The sequence below is a fragment of the Sceloporus undulatus genome, chromosome 3, assembly GCF_019175285.1.
Source record: "Sceloporus undulatus isolate JIND9_A2432 ecotype Alabama chromosome 3, SceUnd_v1.1, whole genome shotgun sequence".
Lineage (NCBI taxonomy): Eukaryota > Metazoa > Chordata > Lepidosauria > Squamata > Phrynosomatidae > Sceloporus > Sceloporus undulatus.
Window position 1 is genome coordinate 253582749 of NC_056524.1, and position 14823 is coordinate 253597571.

Genomic DNA, 14823 nt, shown 5'->3' on the forward strand with positions numbered 1-14823 from the left:
AGCGAAAGAAATGCTTTCACAAAATAGGCTTACATTCTAATTTTTCTTGTTGTTCTGATTTATTGTCTCATTAAAAGTTTTCTTATGATTTTATCAAATCTATTTTTTCATACTTATATCCAACCCAACTGCCACAAAATTCAGGGTGGTCAATTTACTTGAAAGGTTGATTTGTCTAAAAAATCAGAAGCACGTTTAATTTCATCCAGCATATGCAAGTTAGAGACATAACCACAAATTCTCTAAATTGTTCTGGCTGTATCTGTTAACTGCCTTGGGCCACATATTAGGAACACGGGTGCAGAATTTTAAAAAGAAATAAATCAGTTTCACTCAGATCACACACACTTCTTGTTGGCTTTTAGTATACTGCTTTATGTAGTTGTTCTGCAAATTCTAGTTACTTGGAGCCACAATCCTGTGCAGACTTGAAGATAAGCCCCATGGGGGCACAGTGAAATTTACTACTGAGTAAATATGTATAGGAATACATTACGTCTATTTGCAAAGGGATTTCTCCAATCTTTCATCTCCATATCCCCAACTTGTCCTACTTCTTGCCCCCTAGGTAATCCATGTATCTCATACCACATGGAGTAGGTCAGTCCCTATATCAAGTGAAAGCTTCCAATAGTCCCAGTTTAGTAGGGAGAATTCTGATTAATACCCAGTTGTCCATCTTTCTCACTTGCCTTTAAATGTCCTAATGTCTCTTTCCTCCTCCCACTTTCCCCTTTATCCTCTGCTTACCTCCATTAAGGCAAACTGAGCTCAAAGTGCAAAGGTAGTTTGCACTCAATTAACTCAGTAGCAAGGAAAGGAGGGGACAGAATCTTGTCCTTCCCAGTAGGCTCAGGCAAAAAGCCACTGTTGCAGCCTGCCCTACCTTAATGTGCTTTTCCTCTTTTTCTTTTTGCTGTCTTAACCACACTCTAATGTTTGTTGGCCACACATGTCCTGATTTTAATCTATGACAGTAACAGTGTCTGCATTCACTGCCTGAGTTCTCTTTGCTTTGTTTTGCTAAAATAACATTAGCAAATGCAAAGTTTAGTTTTACCTGTTGTGGTGCAGCACCTGTCCCTGTGCAGCATGATAAGAATTCAAAAATAAACAAAGTATCTCACATAGTATCAGGAAAATGGGAACATTTAGCAAGTAGATGTTCTTAGAAGACTTTATCAACAGAGCAAATACCACCTTGAGCAGTATTCAAGGTGAATTTTCCTCTGTTATCCTAATGCCATTTTAAAAAAAAAAAAAAAAAGAAAGGAAAGCACATACCCAACAGCAACAAACAAAAGGAGTTGGCAGAAACCACTAAGTGAATTACAGCTTAGCATTTTCACTGTAGGCATCTTTAATCCTCTCTATTATTTCTTAAATGCTTGCAGAGATTATTAGATAATCTCCCATCAACAAATTTCTTTTCACTTAGAGAGAACGGCATACTTGTCTGATTGTGCTTATTAAAACCTAGCTGTCTAAATTCTCTCAGTGTGCACTGGCAAGATTTGCTATGACTTAAGAATCCTGAAAACTTCCTTTCAATTCTAGGCCATCTCAGGACAGGACAAAGTTCTAAACCAAGAACAGTTTAGACCTATGTACTTGTTCCCAGACACTTCTCGAAAACCGTTCTCCCTCATTCCCTCTAAAACAATTGACCTGTTGCTATGTTGCCATATGTGGGCACAGGACATTGCTCCCAGAGCCAAGGTGGAGAGCTTGGCTTGGTCAACCGGATATAGATGAAAGTCTACATGTCACCTATTCTTCTTCCAAATGATTTTTCACTTGTTAAATAACACATACACAATCCACTTCACTAAGTGAACAAACAATTAGCCTCCTCAAATGCTTCCAAAGAAGGAAGAGTCCAGCCTCCAATGACTACTTACTACTTTTTTATGTGGTAGAATATCTTGAACAGGCACTATGAAAAAACAACAAAAATTGTTATCTGGTTTTTGAGCACAATACTGCTCAGGGTACTGGAAGTCATAATCCGCTTATTACTGTCAGATTTATTGAGGAAAAACAGCATTGTCCAGTGGACTGAACTTAGGTTAGCCATGTGTTGTACTTTATGTAGGAGAATCCCCTATATAGAAAGGGTCGTTTGGTTGAAAGATTAAATACCATAGGAAACTGGGAGAACAGGGCTTTGAAGTAGTCCTTCCACACTTTGCACCCTGGCTGGTAGACTGGTGAGAGTCTTACCCATCATGGTGAGATGTATTGTATTTCTATTTACATTACAGTCATATTTAAATGTTGTATATGTATATTACATATACATATGCATATTTCATGTAGTTCACGTACATATTTTTTGTCCTTGTATGTTTCAACTATACATGTACAATTACCAAAAAATTGTGCAAATCTGTGTTCTTTTTGGTATCCCTTTTTAATGACATATTTTCTCTATTTTGGGGTGACGTGTAAGTGGCCACTTACATGCAAGGTCATCTATGACCTAGCTTACCACTAAATTTAGGTTTCAACCAAACAGTCCACCAGTCCTAAACCAGAGTCAGGGATTCTTAAACACACTGAAATAAATGTGCTTAATTTATATGCCTGCTTGTAGTTGTTCACACCAAAAGCTGATACTAAAAACAATAGCACTGACTTACAGGTAAATCTGTTTAGGACTGGGGAAAATCTTCCTAAATTCAGTTACTCTCACAGCTGAATATGAATTTGAGCATTTTCGTTAGCTTAATAAATGTGTTGTAAACAATGGATGTAGTGAGTTAACCAGTATAATCTCAAAAATATATATTTTTTAAAATGTTCCTTACTACATATGTAGCCTGTTTCCATGTGTGTGTGTGGGCACACACACATGTGTAAAAGCAACAATGTTTTTTAAAAATTTAAATATACAGCTGGAAGACTGGGGAAAAAAGACTGGAAGAGGTTTGTTTCAAAAAGATTTCAAAATAGTTGCACTGCACTTGTTTGACTGCATAATAGTCCTACCGTGTTTATTCCCAGTAGAATATAATCAGGTACAGTAAAACATGATTTTGTAATGCAAAGCAGGCAAAATTCCCTATAGTAATCTAATTCTGGCACAAGTACTAAAGATGCACTTGCTATTTTCAGCATTCTCTATCGTATGAAGAAATGAAGTATTATGTAAGTACATACACAATACATATGTTTTTAATATCTTAAATGTAACATAGCCCCTGACTGGGTTTCAAAAACAAGTCAGCGGTCTGTAGTTTATGCTTTTGGAACACACTGCTATCATTTAAAACTTTGCTATAGCTGTTATACTTAATAGTGCAATCCTAAGATTGTTTATGCAGAAGAAAGTGCTGCTGCATTCAATAAAAAATTGCCTCCCAGTAAGTACATTTTGAATTGCACACTTAACCTGAGAGGAAGGCCTATTGAATTGAGTCTGACTTCTAAGTAAACATGCATATAATTAGGTTTTTCCAACACTCTTTACAATAATTAACATTTATTTATTCAGTGAGTTTTAGCCCAAGATCTTTTGAGTCCAAACTTTCATCTTTTCAAAATCAACAACATACATACTCTGCAACATGTGCTGGATGAAAACAGGTACATGTGTTTTATAGCTAATGGGGAAAAAGCCCATTATGTACTGTGCCACTGGTATAAGCTGTCCCCATCTATGAGGTATGGTGATTGCTCTACTTCCCCTGAGAATTCTGGAAACCTTAACCAAATATATATTTCCCTACCATCAGGAAAGCAGGTATTTTCACACTCAAGATACCACAATGGTGCACTTTCCCGCTGCATCACACATATCTAGCTCTGCAATACTTCCAGTCTTAAAGTTCAACGCATACTTAAAAAGCTGTTACATTCTTTAATAAAAATAAAACAGAACACTTGTACTCTATCAACCACACAGAGCGATATGAAATGCATAATCCCAAATTGGAAAACAAATTTCTTGTAGACAAAGTACCAATGAAACACATGATAGAAAACGACATCTTCTGGAAAAAGAAGAAAAAAGCAACCCCTAACAATGTTGCTCTAGCTTTTATCAACTTCAAACTGATTTCAGACTAAAAAAATGCATTCCACTGAAACAGAGGTGACAGTACATTGTTGGGAGCACTGGAGCCCTGCTTTAGAAAAAACCCAAGCAATTCACCCACCAATTGTGTAGTATTTGGAATTCCTTATTTGTGAACATCTTGGATTGCACAGCTGTAAGAATTATTAGACATGACAGGAGATAATAGGACAGAGTTTGGAAATTCTAGATCAACTTTACTGTGTCAGGGAGGGGGGAGGAGGGACGAATTTATCTTCACCCAGTCTTAAAACTCCTGCTCTACTTCCAATCAAATGAAATATGAGTTGTATTCCCCGTACATGTTTTGACTGCGTCCCATTATTCTTGAGCCGTTCATCTTAGTAGGGCTTATTTATATAGTTATAAGAAGGAATCCAGGCCTTTTGTACACTTGATCCAAAGTGATGAAATCTGACCTTAGACAAGAAAATGAGTTGTGGGGGGAAGGAGAGCATGACAATGGTAAAAAAGAAAAGGAAAAGAACTTTGACAAAGAAAATGAAAGCAAGGTTTAAACATGGACAACAACAACACTTCTTTTCCCCGCTCTGCGTGGTAAATGACAAAGTCTCTAGCTACTGCTGTGGCTTTACAGAGATTTAGCTGAAACCAACAACTCCAGTAATCTACAGCTCCTTCTTGTCTTTCACTTTATATTGCCTTCAGCACTCCAAAGGTGTGATTGGCCTTTGCTCACCATGCTGATAGCACCTACTGTCTCTCATCCCAGATGAAATACAGTGTTTGCTCATGGGTTTTACTGGTGATTTGAGATAATTAGAAGTGCATAGAGTTACTGTTGATATTTCGGGGGGGGGGGGGTTCACTCTCAATAGTTAATTACATATCTCAATCAGTGGGGGAGTTCATTAAGTGATGAGAAGGGCTAATTATTCATTACTAGGCAAATCTTATTCCTTATGGAGAAAATGAGTGAAACAAGAGATCTGGTGAATGATTCCTCTCCAGTCAGTTAGCCTTGGCTGTAGCATAGCTTGCTTACCCATAATCTTTCTCTGACCAGTGGGAGCTCATGGACCAAGCAGTGATCATCCCAAATGGTCTGAGAGGGAAGTACTCTCTGCCCGCTCAGTCTATGAGCCATCCATGCCCTCAACCCTCTTAGAATATAAACCACTCTCTTTATATCGTTCTGCAAATTGTGGATGTGTTCTCTCTATTTTAATACCTCCTTAACAGAGAAAGGTGGTTGTTTTTGTCCTGTTTGTATTGCTTCAGTAGGGCTACCCACAACACAAACTAACACATACATAATCCCCACACCCCTTTTCTAAAGGCTGTTGCTTGGTGTCTGCAGTCATGTTTCAGATTATTCTGAATACCATTTTCAGATTATTCTGTTTTAGGATACTGTCAACCTTCTTGAGCTAGGATAATGAAGAAAGGGAGGTGAACCACACTAAATATAATTCAGTGTAAAGCTTGATGCTCACCAACATGTAACTGAACTTTCAACATGCTTAGTAAAGAGACTAAATTGTAATCAATACAGAGATTATTAAAATATCATTGTATAAAATATGAAATGCTGGTGGTTAGCAGATATAGACATACTGCACTATTATATAGTCACAGAGAGAAAGAGAAAGAGATAGTGTGCTGTTATATAAACATGTCTGACTATCAAGCTCTCTTTCTTTCTCCCTGAATATTGTAGACAAGAACTGTAACAGCTATGGGTTACATAAAGATAGACCTGTAAACACACAACATGATGCAAAAATACAAACTTCTCCAGTGAATTTTTAAAAACGCATTAGCAGAAATGCAGGTATATATTTTTTAAAAACAACAGTATTCTGTGATGTTCACTGCAAACTGTATGCATATGTTGGAATGGCTAATGCGTATTGTAAATGTATTTCTTTTTTCGGTCTAGCATATGTTCTGTTATTTTTACAATAATAACAACATGCAAGCCCTAAGCTACACCTCCTCTTAAAATCCATTTGGATTTATTTACTATCTTTACTCCCCTCCCCCAGCCAGGTTTTACTATATGTAAAAATAAACTTAACACAAATCTGCTATTTCCTTTCTGCAAACTGGCTGCACAATCTCAGAAAGATCAGAATGGATCATTTTCCTCTACCAAACATAATGTAACTTTCAGAATGTATATTTCATGTACTGATGACTTTTATGGCTTCTTTACTTGAACCATGTGGTCATCAAGGAAACCTACAGGGCCCTATCCTTCTATTTGGTTAGGCTTCTAGGCATTTAATGTGAGATTAGTTTGAGGAAAATATCTGATCGCAATTTTTAAAAAGTATTGCTTAGCTTATTTTGTAGTGTAAAATGCTGTCAGTAGCAAACATAATTTTGAGTAGATCGACAAAAGACCTTTATTACAAATAGATGTTTCTAAATGAAGATGTATGTCTAGTTCTGATCTTTTTGTTTCACTTTGCCATGTCAAGGGTATTAATCACATACGACTGATCTCTAAAACCAACCTACCTACTTGAACTCTAGTTCAACACTATTCATGCCTACTCTGAGGTAAAACTCATTGCATTCATTTTATTAAAATTGTGATTTTATTTAAATTTTCAATTTCACGAAGAAGAAACAGAATAATTAATATTATCAACACTTACTTTTTGATTAACATTAAAAATATTGATGTAATTTATTGTCTGCTGCCCTGGAAGCTCTTTAAAAACACAAAAACAAACAAACAATGAATCCTCAAATCCCTACTAAAATTCCATTAATTTTTAAAATGACATTAATGTGTTTATTATATATTGCAGCGTAAACATAAATTTTGAAAGGATGGGCAGAGACAGATACAGCAACATGATGCTCTTCCCAAGCAAAACATCCTTCATTAATGTATCTGTCTCCATTCCAGAAGTGCTTGTAAAAGCTACAAATATAATTAACATCATCCATTCCTTTACAGTCTGAAATTTCTAATGCTGCTAGAAGCTGTCAAGGAAAAAAAGAAAGAAAATCATCTCCTTTGTTTCATAGCTCAAATATAAAAGCATACAACTGGAAAATATGCCTTGATAAGTTGAAGATATTAGGACTATATTTAAGAAGATATTTTAAAGTTTTCATTTCACAATTAGACAATTGGCTTGAAAACATTAGAAATAAAGAAGAATAGATTAAAGTCACATGTGTGGATAATGTAAAGAACCTCTCTCGCACTTGACATAAAGGTACAGAAATGATTATGAAGTAGACAAAAACTAAGGGAGACTTAAAATAAAAACAACAGCCACCAATTCTGGTCTGCCTCTCACATCTCTGCTTTTTCTCACACCGTAAACAGACCCCATTGCCTACTTGAGAGTGCCTGCTCTTTTGTTTTTCTTCCAAGGATATCACAAAGCTCTTACAGGTAAGTCCAGAAAAATACGCACTACCTACCTGATCGCTTATTTGGCATGCAACAAGGTTGGGCTGATTATAGCATCCAGCAAATCTGATATACTTCAGCCAGTTTCCTACATCTGGCTGACTGGCATCGACACAGAATTTCACATTGTAATACTCATCCAAGATCTGTAAAGAAAAGAATAGGTAAGTATAAATTATTGTTCTTGTTTTAGTCTGGCTGGGCTGGGCTAAAGGGAAAAATAAATAAATCACACACAAAAATAAAACAATAGGGAAAGGCTCAAGCCTGTTTTAGAGCAAAATTCAGTAGACTTCATGAAAATTATTAAATCAAACAAGAACAGTAATTAGAAAAGCAATCAATCCATCTGCAACAAAGCCATTTCCTCATCCCCCAGAAACATATTTGTCTGTAATGAAAATGTTGTGGAATAATCACTGGAAGAACATTTTAATGAAGCAAACATGTTGCTTCTTTGCCACGCATAAGGGAACAGTAATATTTAATTGTTGGGTTGTTGTTGTTTAAACAAAACGTTAATATTTTTTTTTACTATGACAGAAGCACAAAAACAATTAGCCTCATATATCCAGGGTTGTCTTTTATCATTTTCCGTTTCCCTTTCAAAATTCTACCCACTAAATAAAGGTTTGTTTCAAAGATTTAAGCTTTTCCTAAAGTTCCATGTCGTGGGCAATGCTCGAAATATGTCTCTTTAATCTCGGTAAATTGCAGGATTTGGTTTATAATAGGGTCCCTTTTATGCCACACCAAAGAAAATAAAGGCAATAAAATGTAAACACTTGTTCAAAAGTGGCTACGCTTAGCACATGCCCCTAAATGGTTTCGATATGTAGATAATAAACAAAGGGAATGGGATGGCAAGGGGGTAACACTAGGAATAATGCTGCATAAGAATAATATTATGATACATGGCTAATTATTATAATGTGATATTACAGTTTGCGTGCCTAGAGGCCTAAGCCGGAGATTTCAACCGAGCATGGCAAAAAAAAATGTGTGTTTTTAAAGTATGTGTATTTGGGGCCTTTGCCTGGGAAATATGTTAACCATTTGCTAGTGGAAAATTGGACCTCAAATAAAAAACAAGTTTGCATGAAAAGGAGTGAAAGGGGGCGAACAGGCAAAGAAAACATTTGAACACATGTCTAGCTTCGCAATGGTTTTGGCCTCCGATGGAACATCCTAAGGATCCTGGTATTGTTGATCACTTTAGTTAATGAAAACCTAACGGGAATTTCCTATCAGAGACTAAACAATCTTGTCTGGCAATTCCAGTCCGGTCATTAAACGAACCCAGAGGAACTTTTTTAAAATGACTTTACCTAAGTCCACCTGAAGGTGAAAGGCAAAAGTTGGAGGGCAGATTTCCATGGCCCTAAAGCAGTTGAAGCCAAAAGTCCTGGTAATCACTCGGAAGTCAGTCGGTTTTAGACCATTAACTTGCAAAGGACAAGGGGACAAAGCAGGTAAGAGGGACTTTAAAAATGCCTCTGGTGTGTTTTGTCCAGCAGCAAGGCACTCCCAACAGCAAGGGTGACACCAAATTTTATACACACATACACACACTTAGATTAGATGCACCCCAATTGGAAATACTTTTCCTCTAGAGATTGCTGGTGGAAAAGGGGGAAGATGTGAGCCACTTCTCAGCCCATTTGACTAAGAAGTGATCCAAGCCCTGAAATCTTCCCAGAGGGAACCAACTCTGCACAACCCAGCCAAACATCTCCATCCAGAAAGCCCAGGGGTTGCCTGTTGCTTTTCTCCAGAGCCAAAAGAAAAAGGGATTTCCAGGCACTTCCCATGAAGGCTGTGGGCATCCCCCCTTCTTCCCTTCGCCTCACCACCTGAGAGTCCGACTGGATCCTCCAGAAGAAAACCAGGGAAACGAGGGGGGAAAGGAGCAAGCTTCTTCTGATGGTGTCAGCAAGCAGGGTTTCCAAGCCCCGGTTCCTTGGGTGGGAAAGAAAGGAGCTGGTCAAGGAAGAGAGCCCTCATCCCAAAGGGACAACCCTCTCCCTCCTCCTTCGGGCCCCTTTCCTGAAACTCAAGGAAGGAAAAGAGGAGGAGGAGGAGGAGGAAAGGAAAAGAAGATGCATCTGGCCTAAAGGAGGGAAAGGCAGAAGATGGAGGCTGCATCCACTCTGGGGAAATAACCCGGTTTGGCCCCGCTTTAACTCTTTCTCTGGCTCTTTGCTATGGAATTCTGGGAGTTGGAGTTTGTTGTGGGGCCCAGAGCCAGTGTCAAACTTCCGATCGCTCCTCTCCTAGGCTTCTCTCTCTTTCCTCAACCAGAGGGATTTCTTTGGAAGAAGAAGGGGAAGAGAAGAGGCTGCTGAACTCGCAAAAAAGAGGCCGGAATTTCGAATGAATGCGATCCAAAAAAGTTCAGTCAAGAGAAGAAGGGCCACTCTGCCTCACACTCAGATACCTCCCAAGTCTGCCTGCCTCTCCATCCCTCCATTAATCTACCTATCCATCCATCCATCCATCCATCTATTCGATTTGTCCTTTCTGTCCCTCCATCTATTCTATCTCTCTATCCTTCCTCTCCTATCTATCCATTCATCTAGCCATCCATCCATCCATCCATCCATCCATCCTTCCTATCCTATCTATCTATCTTATCTTCTATCTATCCATATCCCTTCCTATCCTATTTATTCTCTCTTTCCTATCTATCTACCCTACCCTAGGTATTTATTCTATCTATTCATATGCCTACCTTGCCTTCCTATGCTAGCCTCTCTAGCCTAGCCTATCTATCCATATGCCATCCTATCCTATTTACTCACTATCCTTTCCTATCTATCTATTCTATCTGTCCTATCCTTCCATAAGCCATCGATTTGTTCTCTCTCGTCTATCCATCTATCTAGCCTGCCTTCCTACTCCTGGAAATACTGCAAGCCCCGGCCGTTTATTCTTGATCGTTTTATGGCCCCCGAAGCGGTGTGTCCTTGTCCGAGGCCCCTTCTCCGCTTCCAAAGGCCGGCTGGTTCTTTCTTGCTGCGCTTGGATCAAGGAGGGATCCCGCCTCCTCCGTCCCAACTGAGCTTGGAGCCCGGTCTCCAGGGGGGGTCATCGATCCCTTTCCTGGGACGGATTCACTCTCTCTTGGGCTGCCTCCACACTGGAGAAATAACCCGGTCTGGGCCACACAACAAACTCCAACTCCCAGAATTCCATAGTCTTGAGCCAGAAAGAGTCAAAGCGGGGCCAAACCGGGTTATTTCTCCGGTGTGGATGCAGCGAGGGAATATCCCGGCAGCCCTTCAGCAGAGGGGCCCTGATCTCCATGTGGCCAGAAGGACGAAAAGGGAGGACGGACCCATATAGCTGTATCGACATCTCGTCTATAGAGACGATGGAGAGAATAGATAGACTCTCTCAGTCCGTGCTTCTTCGTGGAGGACCCCGTGGAGCCCCTCCTGGAGGAAAAGGTGGAAAGGGAGGACATGGCCCGACCTCTCTAGATCGAAAGCCAGGCTTCTTCTCCTGCTGCTCCAAAGGGAGGACTTTGGGGAAGGAAAGCGGGAAAGGAGGACAGGTCCGGGAAAAGGAGGACGCCGGGGCCTGGACAAGAGACAAGAAGGCCACCTTCGGGGGAGGGTCGGGACCATCTCCAGGGGAGCCTTCCCTCCCTCCCTCCTTCCCTCCCTCCTCCTCCGCCACGCACCGGGGGCTGCTGGGGCTCCTGCGCCGGGCCGCCTCCGCCGCTGCTTCTCCCTTCCTCCTGCGACGCCCCGAAGCCAAGGAGTCCCTCCGGCGCTGCCTCCTGACTGGCCCCCGGAGCCCCCGGCTCCCTCCTCCGGCATTGGCCGCAGCGGCCGCTTGGAAGTCCGGGAGGCGGAGGAGCCTGGGCTGGAACTTCCCTCCTCCTCCTCCTCCTCCTTCTTCTTGCCAACTTCTTTTCCGCTGCAGCCGGAGGCCGGGAGGGAGAAGGCAGCTGGGATGCTCCGGGGCTGCCAGGGGATCCCTTCCGAGAAGGAGGAGGAGGAGGAGGGGGCGCTGCCTGCCCTGGTCCCCCTGGACTCCGGGAGGGAGTGGGGCTGCCTGTGGTGGTGGGGGGGGTGTCTCGGGGGCTGTGGGTGTGATGAGTCCACAAAGTGACCCAAAGAGAAGGGGATCAAAAGCTCTCCAACTTCCTTCGCACTTTCTCTTCGCTGGGTCCCAAGGGAAGGCGAAAGTGTGCCTTGGGGGCGTATGAAGGAGAGAGGAGGGCTGGCAGCCCTTTCCAAAGACCCCCCAAAAGGAAGAGGAAGACCGAGCCCCCCCCCCAAAAAAAAGCCTCCTCCTCCTCCTTTCCAAGCCCTCCTCCCGCGGCTGCCTTGCAGGGACTGTCTCTTTAATGGCAAGGGCGCAAATCGGGCAAAGAAAGAAGGGAGGAGGAGGAGACAAGGGACAGAGGGAGGGAAGGAGGGATGGAGGGAGAGGGAGAGAGGGAAAGGGAGGAAAGGCGCCCCAGAAAAGAGGGATCTCTCCCCCGCCTCCTCCTCCTCCTCCTCCTGCCTGCGATCGGAAGCCAGACAGAAGAGGCTCCTCTTTCAGGCCCTTCCTTTCCTCCAACAAGTGACAGGAGCAGAGAGAGAGAGAGAGAGGTCAACAGGAGGTCGCCCAGGCTCAGGCCCTTGGAGGGGGGGGTCCCGGGCCGGAGAGGGCTCGCCTGGGGGCAAAGCCAGCCCTCTTTGGCTTTCGAGGGCTATACAGGGATGAAGGGAGGAAGGAAGGAAGGAAGGAAGGAAGGAAGGAAGGAAGGAAGGAGCTAGACCTCGCCCCCCCTCGTCACCTCCTCACTTGGATCCCTTGGGATCAGAAAGTGCACTGCTCCATTCTCTCCCTCCCTCCCTCTCTCTCTCTCTCTCTCTCTCTCTCAAGATCCCAGCTTCTTTCTTTCTTTCCTTCTTTCCCTTCCCTCCAAGATTTCTGGACTCTCCAAGTTGCCGCGAGAACCTTTTGGTTTCTTTCGTTAAGTTGCCACGAGGTCCCTCGCTTCCTTCAGTCTTCCAAGTTACCACAGGATCCCTTTCTTTAGTCTTCCAAGTGGCCACTAGATCCTTTTTTCTTTCTTTTAAGCCTCCAAGATGCCACGGGATCCCTTGGTTTCGTTAGTCTCGAACTTACCACAGGATCCCTTTTCTTTCTTCACTCTCCAACAAGTTGCCACGAGGTCCCTTGCTTTCTTTAGTCTCCAAGATGCCAGTAGATCTTTTTTTTTCTTTCTTTTAAGTCTCTGCATGCCATAGGATCCTTTTCTTTCTTTACTCTCCAAGATGTCACATGATCCCTTGCTTTCTTTCGTCTCGAAGTTGTCACATGACACCTTTCTTTCTTTACTCTCCAAGTTTCCACTAGATTCCTTTCTTTCTTTACTCTCCATGTGGCCACTAGATCCCTTGCTAAGTCTCCAAGTTACCACATGATCCCTTTCTAATCTTCAGTCTCCAAGGTGCCACAAGATCACCTTTTAGTCTCCAACAAGTGACCACTAGATCCCTTTTCTCCCTTTACTCTCCAAGGTGCCAGGAGATCCCTGTCTTTCTTTCGTCCCCAAAGCGCCACAAGATCCCCTTTGCAGAGGGATTTCCACACAGACACACACAGCTAGATCTCTGGATCCTCTCTGCTGGAGGCTTTTCTTGAAGGAGGACTTCTTAAAGCAAGGCAGCGCCGCTGACCCTTTGCTTTCCTTGGCGAAGCGGAGCGGTCGGGAAGGTCCGAACAAGGCTTGGCTTGTCGGTCCCTTTCTTTGCAGAAGCAAAGAAATTAGGATCTACCAACAACGATCCCTCCGCCAGGGAGGCCTCAGTGGATCTGAAGTTTAATGGACAGTTTGGTAGGCTTTGCCACCATTTCCAGAGCAAAGGCGACCAAGGCTCCTGGGCACCTGAAGGACGGAGTCGTTTATGGCGAAGTACGACAAGATCCCAAATCCACAAGCCAGGGCTACCTTCCTTCGGCCAAACAAAAGGCACAAAACACACACACACACACAGACTTAGACTTTTACTATATATATATATATATATATAGTCTGTTTATTGCCAGCCAGCCACCCTTGAGATTTCTTTCGAGGGCCACGGTGACCCTGCCTTTGGCTTCTGCTATAGTAAAAAAAGCGGCATCGAAGGAAGGACGCTCGTTGCGTCTTTACAAATATAAACAGCTTAAAAGGGGAGAAAGAGGCACCCAGAGCCTCGGGTTCGTCTCTGACGTTTTCGTACTGTTTCTGTTTTAAACGGGGCGAAAGGTCCCTTCAACTAGGGCTCTCAGGCGGAGGCGTTACAAGAACGAGGAACGAGTTGGAACTACCCAGGCCACAGGGAGGGCAATGGAGAGACTGGCTGGGTGTCCTTCATAGGAGTGTCTCTATAGTCTCATATATATATATATACACTCATATCTATTTATATGTATACATGGCATATGCGGCTGTCTATAAAGTCTCATATATTGGGTATATATACATATAGTCTCATATATATATATATACGCACACGAGGCTGTCTCATATATATATATATATATATGAGAGAGAGAGAGAGAGACTTTATAGACACGCGTATATATGCACACACACACACGAGAGACATTTTATAGACACGTACACTATATATGTCTGCGTTTGTGTGATCTGAACGAATGTGGGAACGTCGGGGCGGGAAACCCGGGTTTCCCCTCCCTTCTCCTCCACTTCTTCCCAAGTGCCCTTTTAATTCCCCTTTTCATGGCGGCGGAGGTCCTCGGGGGAGAATAGTGACAAAAGACGGCGATGAATCCCCCTCCGAGGCTGTTATCTGTGACACTGGACTGTCATTTTCACATAATGGCTATTGTTCCAAGGGTTCTGAGGGGAAGGAGAGGCAGAGGAAGGCCAGGCTGCTGCTGCTGGTGCTGCTGCTCACAAACCTGGGAGGAAAGAAAGGAGGACTCCTCCGAGTCACACTCTCTCAGCCTCAGAGGATGGCCATGGCAACCACCCCCCGAAGAAACATGCCAAGAAACACACCATGATAGGGTCGCCTTAGTTTGAAAGCAAACAACAAAAAACAGCACACCATGGATGGGCTGCATCCACACTCCAGAAATAATCCGCATTGACACCTCTTTAAATTCCATGGCTCCATGCTATGGGATTGTGGGCTTTGGTGCCACAACAAACTACCATGCCCAGAATTCCGTAACATGGAGCCATGGCAGTGAAAGCGGTGTCAACCCGGATTATTTCTGCTGTGCTGATGCAGCCATTTGGGCGCAAACGAAGCAGGAGAGGCGAGGTCAGCATCCGACTAAACTGCTCTGACTAAAGGACGGTTTTCCTTCCAAGGATAAGGAGTTA

General features: G+C 42.7%; 1 protein-coding gene across 10 annotated transcripts in view; it reads right to left on the reverse strand.

The window, feature by feature from the left end:
- Positions 1-14823, reverse strand: part of MECOM (MDS1 and EVI1 complex locus) — a 406876-nt gene that overhangs the window by 106308 nt on the left and 285745 nt on the right. For 7 of the 10 annotated variants that reach the window (XM_042458927.1, XM_042458918.1, XM_042458922.1 and 4 more), the window contains exon 3: positions 7490-7624. The gene's annotated coding sequence lies outside the window, so the exon portion shown is untranslated. Of the gene's footprint in view, positions 1-7489; positions 7625-8806; positions 9283-9331; positions 9466-11163; positions 11566-14823 lie in introns of those variants that run through there. The other 3 variants (XM_042458919.1, XM_042458928.1, XM_042458920.1) reach the window with 3 other exon arrangements.